Source organism: Eulemur rufifrons, chromosome 18, assembly GCF_041146395.1.
Source record: "Eulemur rufifrons isolate Redbay chromosome 18, OSU_ERuf_1, whole genome shotgun sequence".
Taxonomy (NCBI): domain Eukaryota; kingdom Metazoa; phylum Chordata; class Mammalia; order Primates; family Lemuridae; genus Eulemur; species Eulemur rufifrons.
In genome coordinates, this window is record NC_091000.1 from 45,983,765 (window position 1) to 45,991,305 (window position 7,541).

At 34.3% G+C, this 7,541-nt stretch overlaps 1 pseudogene; it reads right to left on the reverse strand.

Annotated features, from left to right (window-relative positions):
* LOC138399014 (SWI/SNF-related matrix-associated actin-dependent regulator of chromatin subfamily E member 1 pseudogene) lies at positions 1-1,223 on the reverse strand (annotated as a pseudogene).
* Between the last annotated feature and the right edge of the window lie 6,318 nt (positions 1,224-7,541).

The following is a 7,541-nucleotide window of genomic DNA, read 5'->3' on the forward strand; positions in this document are numbered from 1 at the left end:
CTATTCTTTTTTCTCATCTTCTGGTATGGGGTCTGTTGGTGGCTCCTTCACTGTGGCACTGTTGCCCTCTGAGCAGGTGTTGCTATCACTGGTTGCTTCCTCTGCCATACTGTCAATCCCCTCCTGCCCATGCTCCTTGTCCTCAGGAGTTGACGTGCCTTCTTCACCATTCTGTTGGCTTTCTGGCATTTCTTCAAGGTGTGTCTCCTCTGTCTCCATTGGAATGTTCTCGTGGTCCTTCTTTTCCTCAGCTTTATTTGCCACTTGCTCAGGAACAGTGCTGCTCTGACTGCATTCCACTTGCTCTGCTGCCTCCTTTTCCCTTTCCTCCTGCCTTTTGCAGGACTGCTTCTCTGCCTGCCTAATCTCAGCTGCAATTTTCTCCATATCCACTTCCACCTTCAGACCACACAACCTTTTAAGTTCATTGTTAAATGAATCTGTGCTTTCTGGGAATTTCCTCTTCTTTTCCTGATGTCGTTCATCTATTTGAAGAGTTCAGCTTCTAGTTTGCACTGATGAACCATTAAGGATTGGATCTGTCATTTGAGGACCTGCATTCTAGCTATTGTGACAACTGACGGAAGGTCTGGCACTACCCTCTCAATAAGGATTTCACTGGTGAGGTGGTGGTTTCTCTGCAAATGAGCAGTGGCTGTATGCTGCACTGAAAAGCCATCATCATAATCATCTGGATCCTCAGCAGGCTGAATGCTCATGTATGGTTCTCCTTTCTCCATGCGAGACTGCCTCTGTCGACTTTCTTCCGCTAAAGCAGCTTCTGAATGACTTTTTGCATTTATGTAAGCAAGGTACGAGGGGGAATTACAATAGGCCTCCATAGATCCATTGTACTCTATCTTTTCTGTTTTGTATTCGGTTAAATATTCTTGTTTCTCTTCATCAGTGAGATCTCGCCACATGCCACCAATAATTTTGCCAATCTCCCACAACTTTAGGTCAGGGTGAGAAGGCTTTACTTGGTCGCAGACCTTTCTGCTATACCTCATGTAGGGCATCAGCGGCTTATCTGGTGGCTTTTGGGGTTTTGGAATCGTAATACCAGAGGATGCCATGATGTGGTGTTGGTGCCAGGGTTCCCTCCCAGACTGTAGTTGTTGTAGGCGAGATGACTGGACGGATTGTATCCCACAAACCCTGGTGTGCTGGGCATTTGTGTTGAAGGAGGTGGAAGGTGGGGCATAAAATGGTCTTTTTGACATTTTGGAAGATTAAGTTCTCAGTTCTTTAAGAATGAATCTGAGACATTGCTGGCAGAAAAAAAACCTATTTTTGCCTCTTTTACAATTCACAATGACTTTGACAATTTAAGATCTGGCTTAAGTGGAACCACTTCTGTGTTGCCTTACTAACCCTTCCAATAGAATTCTCCACACAGATGACACAACATATCATAGCTGCGTGCTAACACATAAAATCTCAAAGGGGATCAAATCAACCTAGAAACAAAAAGGCTACACTTCAAAACTGACAAAACAATAAATTGATAACTCAGTTTTAAGGGAGGTTAAGGGAAAAAATGTAAAAAAAAAATAATCTGACACAATAAGAGCACATAGCACCAACGGATTCTTAAAATTATTTTGATTGTTTAGGAAATCAATAATTTTCATCTTAGGTATATCACTACAAAATAAAGGGCTAGAGGGGAAAATTCTCAAGTTATTTTAAGAGATAATGTTATTACTAATCCTAAAATGCATTAGAATTTTTTAAACAATCTTCCTATATATAGATGCAAAATAAAAATCTTAGAAGAAATTATTAGCCTCTATAACTTAAGAAATACAATAAAACAGAGGGTTTACTATATAATAAAGTATGATTTATCTAACTATTTGGTTTATATAAAAAAGAGCATATGTTGAATTCTTCCCCTCTTGCATCAAACCTTTAGAAAAGGCAGAAGTTTATAACTATTATATACACACACACACACACACACACATATATATATATATATAAAATCTCCTAAAAAAAGAAAAAGATAATCACTAGAGGTAATCCCAGGGAAAGGGAGGAGACACCCGGCCCCAGCAGTAAGCTTCAGACAACGCAAGAATCCCAGGAAGCTGCTTCCCAGGATAGGCTCATCCTGCAGGCACCTCATTCCCCACAGCTGTGCCTCACGCCCAACAACCCTTGTCAGTACCAAAGAGCAGCCTCATCTGGTGGACTCAGGCCACATGTTGTTTGGAAAGCCACAACCTGAGAAAGACCAACACCATCAAAAAGACTAAACAAATTTTATATACTACAAAGCTTAGACACAATAAAGTGAATCAATCGATCAATGAATATTAACTTATTAAAATGAAATAAATAAGTTAACATCCTCAGAGAAAGGAGGAAAATATTATTTACCAGAAATAAGTATAGGACATAATGTAACAAAAATCTAACAGTAATAAAAATGATTAAAAATAAATTTTTTTTTTTTTGAGACAGAGTCTCGCTTTGTTGCCCGGGCTAGAGTGAGTGCCGTGGCGTCAGCCTAGCTCACAGCAACCTCAAACTCCTGGGCTTAAGCAATCCTACCACCTCAGCCTCCCGAGTAGCTGGGACTACAGGCATGCGCCACCATGCCCGGCTAATTTTTTCTATATATATTTTAGTTGGCCAGATAATTTCTTTCTATTTTTTTTAGTAGAGACAGGGTCTCGCTCTTGCTCAGGCTGGTCTAGAACTCCTGACCTTGAGCGATCCACCCGCCTCGGCCTCCCAGAGTGCTAGGATTACAGGCGTGAGCCACCGCGCCCGGTCTAAAAATAAATTATTAAAAGACAAACAAACTCAGTAAGTGGCTGAAGAAAGTAATGAGGAATTATATATCCAGAAGCTATAAAATCTCTCTCTTGGGAGTTCCAGAGGGGAGAAAAAGAGATAATGTAAGTGAGAATTAATGTAAATTAATCTATATTTGGAGGAATAATGCCTGAGAATTTTCTAAAGCCTGGAGTGGGGAAGGAGGGGAAGGGAAATTCTCCAATTGAAAAAGCTCATTGTATAATGAAAAGGATTAAAACAAAATAATAGGAACATGATAATGAGTTCAAAATGAAACTTGAAAATAATGAAGATAAGAAAAAAATGTAAAAGCATTCAAAGAAAAATGATAGATTACCAAAAAATGAATAAAATACAATACTTCAGTCTTATGATTTGCAAAACTAAATACAAGAATGAAATAATACCTTGAAAATGCTGTGGGAAAAGAATTTCGATCTAAAAATCTGTAATAGTCCAATTTTCATTCAACAGAGGTGGGCTGAATAAAGGCATTTTCAGACATTTAAGAACTTGGGAGAGCGGACCAGTCAACATTTTCCAAATAAGCCTATATACTACCAAGAAGTAAAAAATTCAGAAGGAAATAATAAGGTGCAAAATAAAGTGAAGCAAATTAATTAATAAAATCTATTGCAATATTTAAACAAGTACTGATTTTCAAAATGTTTTTATTAATAAGTCAGAACTAAAATTCCAGACAAGAGGAGGGTGGTAGTGAATTACAGCAAAAATACAGTCTAGTATATTCATTACGTTAATTCATTTGGCGGAACAAATAAATAATAAATAAAATTAGGCCTTGTATATATTTCTATTATTATATATGCATTGAGGTTATGAATGACATAATTAACAAACTTGATCTAATTGCTTTATGCCTCTAATAAAGAATAAATCTTCTAATCGAATATTAAAGGAATATTTATAAAACTTGACTAGTAGACTACAAAGGCATACTCAAAGAAAAATATGTTTATATTTATAAATTATATTATATAAAAGTCTTTATCTAATCACTGATCACAATACAATGACATATGAAAATGAGTCAAAATTCTAAGAATATGAAAATTTTATAACTCAGATGTTAAATAAAAGAGAATTACAAACCACTTAGAATAGAACAGAAACGATATCACTATTTTCCAAAACCTTAGCATATATCCAAAGTGGTGCTCAAAATAAAATTTATAGCCTTGAATGCATTAGGTAAAAACAAAAAGGCTGAAAAATGTGAACTAACTTGTAACACAAGAAGCTAGAAAAAAAGAAAAAATATAAAGATTATAATGAAGATAAAAGCAAGTTAACTACTAAAATAAAAAGCAATGGTCCTTTCAACAAACTAATTGAATAGACAAGAATAATCAGAACAAAAAAAGGGAAAAATAGGCAAAACATTACCAATGGAAAAAAGTAGACATGACTATAGACAGAATTTTTGAGCATTTTAAGAAAATATCATGAAAAATACTATCAAGATAATTTTGAAGGCCTAGTTTATATGACAGACTTTTAAACATACATCCAAGAATAAGTTGAAAACATGGCCAAGTACTATAAAATAAGTTAAAAGAGTATTTCAACGGCTATGCCCAAAAGGCATACTTAAAGCCAGGAATATAAACTGTTACAGTCAACGTGGTTGGTATTTTATTTAATTTTATTTTGTAAAAATATAAATACCCTGTCACCCATTAAAGAGTACTTTATTAAAAAAAAATAGTACTCTGAGATGGTGAGGCTGTGGGGAAGCTGCTATATTTATAAATTGATTATAGCAGTGTAATCATCACAACTCTGTGGACAGTAATTTGACAGTGCATTTCAGGAATCAAAGTTTCCCGTAACATTGGGAATTTATTCTTATGAAGTAGTCTAAAAGAAGGAAAAGCTAAACATAAACTGTTCTTCACATTATATATACAAAAATTGGAAACATTACAAATACCAATCAGACTGTGAATTAATTCTTCAAATTATAATGTAGTTACTCAGTGAAACAACAATGCAGAGATGAGAGGTTGCCTATTTAGAATGTACACACAAGGATATCTACCCCAAAGCTGATCCATGTTTCTGTTTATACCTTTTAATTTTACCATAGTATTTAAAAAAAAAGTGGAAGATTTTTCTTGCTTTTTTATGGACACAGTACATCTCTTTTTGTAGGACTTTTTTTTTTATTTTAGAATATTATGGGGGTACAAATGTTTTGGTTACGTGAATTGGACATGATACATTTTATAGGTTAGATTTTCATTTTGTTGTCATTATTAAAAATCTTGGAGCTATCCTGGAGGCAAAATCATATAAAATATTAGATTACGTGTTATGATAAATTGTCAGTTTATTTTATGCCTTTCTTTCTTTCTAACACATTTGTTTTACATTTAATTAGGCTAAATTTTATTGTGACCTATTAACTAGTTGTAAAATAATGTAAATATTTTTAGAAAAATATAGGACAGTGATAAATAAAATATGTGTATGAAAATACATAATATATGCTATATAAATATTTAATGTATAAAATATTTTTAAATATTTAATAAAATATAGAAATAAAACTAATAAAAATGGTGCACATGGACAGGTTCTGAAGAGAAATAAAGAAAAATAAAAATTCTTTACTTTTTACTGTAGAAATATATTTTTTAATTTTTATATTGTTATTTTTTTTTAAAGAAAACAACCTGGATTCAGAGAAGGAAACTCCATTTCACTAAGAGTTCAGATATCTGGGTCCTGATTTCTGCTTCACACTTAATTAGGAGTGTGGTATCCTCTTCTTGATTCAGACCCGGGATCATTTTCTGTTCTAGGGCTTGTGGTTCATTTTACCTTTGGGTCTTGGAGTTCTTTCCACTGAATGCAACTATTAAAATGAGTTTCTGCCATGTGTGAAGAATTACAATATCAAAGAAATGTACTTCAAGGCTCATGTTTTGATCATTTTATGCAGACATTTTATAATACATTTCCATTTGAAGCATCAAAATAAAGTATATCCCTTTGATTATAAATATGTATTCAAAGAATACTTGAATTTATTTTTCATCCTTCTTATTGCTCACTTTAGTAGTTCTGGTTTGATTATTCTAGGGAATTGTTATCTTTAGTCTGAGAGTTTATTAATGATAAAAATATTATAATTCATGTCAGGATTATAGAGGCAAATACTTTTGGGACCTGAGTCCAGTATTTATGTGCTAACACAAATGAGATTATAAAATCAAGTATATGGTTACTGAAAGTCTGTCCACCATTTATGTCAATTGGTTAATTCATTTTTAAAAAACAGACAAAAACCTACTGGGCATCTGTTATATAATAGACACCATGTTTATAATAATAAAGATGAAACCTAGGTATTTTTCCAGCAAAATATTTAGCAGTAAACAGTATATCTGTATTAAATTGAATTCACTGAACCTAGTCTTTCTTCTATGCTGAAGAGGCTCATCACACTCCTCCCAATTTCATATCATCCCAGGGCATCACCTGCCCATCAACATTGGTTGTTCTGTTATGATTAATTCAGATGCATGGCTGCAACAAATACTAGGCAGGTGGCATTTTAGCAATCTGCACTATTAAGCTTTCAGTTGTCCTCAGGAATGGTGAACCTATGTCACGCTTAAGAAAGGTGTACATACCTACCTCAAGCTAAATTCTATATTTCTCCTGAAATAGGTACATGGACACAAACTTCTGAAATTTACATGGATTTGGTCACTCTAAAGTAGTCATCAGGTTTAAGACATTAAGCCCTTTGTAAATAAGCGAAATCGTTTTCAGTTGTCTTTCTGTATTTTGCATATTCTACAGCTATCACTATCATAACTGACTTCCACAGAGAAACAATCTGGTCTATCAGTAGTTCTCAAACCTGGCTGTGGGAGGGCCACCCCCAGAGATGATTTAAGCTGTAGAAGAGCTGAGCATTGATAATTTTTATATACTTCAGGTGATTCTAATGTATAACTCAGAGCAAGAATCACTAACCTAGTTGTAAGAAGATAATATGCAAGAAATGTTAAATTCTTTTCTTCTTGAAAAGAAGAAAAATATATTAAAAAAACTTTTATCTTCTCTTCTAATTCAGGGTCATCACAAGCTTCAGTCTCTGTGTGTTCATAGGTGCTGTAAACACACACATCATTGTGTGTAATATCCCACTTCAATGCTATTGCTGCTCTCAAAACTCCATGTATTTTTAACCTTATAAACCTCCAGAATAATGAGACCACTGGGTTCAGTAAATTGTTTTGTTTTGAAGCAGTGTTAGACAAAGTAAGAGACTGTAAGATAAATCTGTCAGTGGCATATCCTTTAAGACTACTTAAATTTTGTGGTATTTGTGGATCATTCTTCACTTGAGCAAATGGTAAATTATCTCTCTATCCCTTTTCTCTCTCTATTTGGCAAACTTTTTCTAGCAACCATTCCGCTTGGTAAGCTCACTTACCGTACGTGTTCCAGGGGCCTCACATTAGATGTTTCTCTTGACTAACCCAACACGATACACAGCTGAAGTCAGAAAAACCAGCTTGATAATTTCACTCACACTGTCTTTCCAAAGATTTACTAGTGTAGACACGTGACTTTGATTAATCATAGATTCCCATAGAAACACCAACTTTATTAGACCTACAGAATCTGATTGTGTAACAGTTTATGTAGGACTACAAAGCATTTATCAAATACTCAGTACCTGGGGTTTGCAA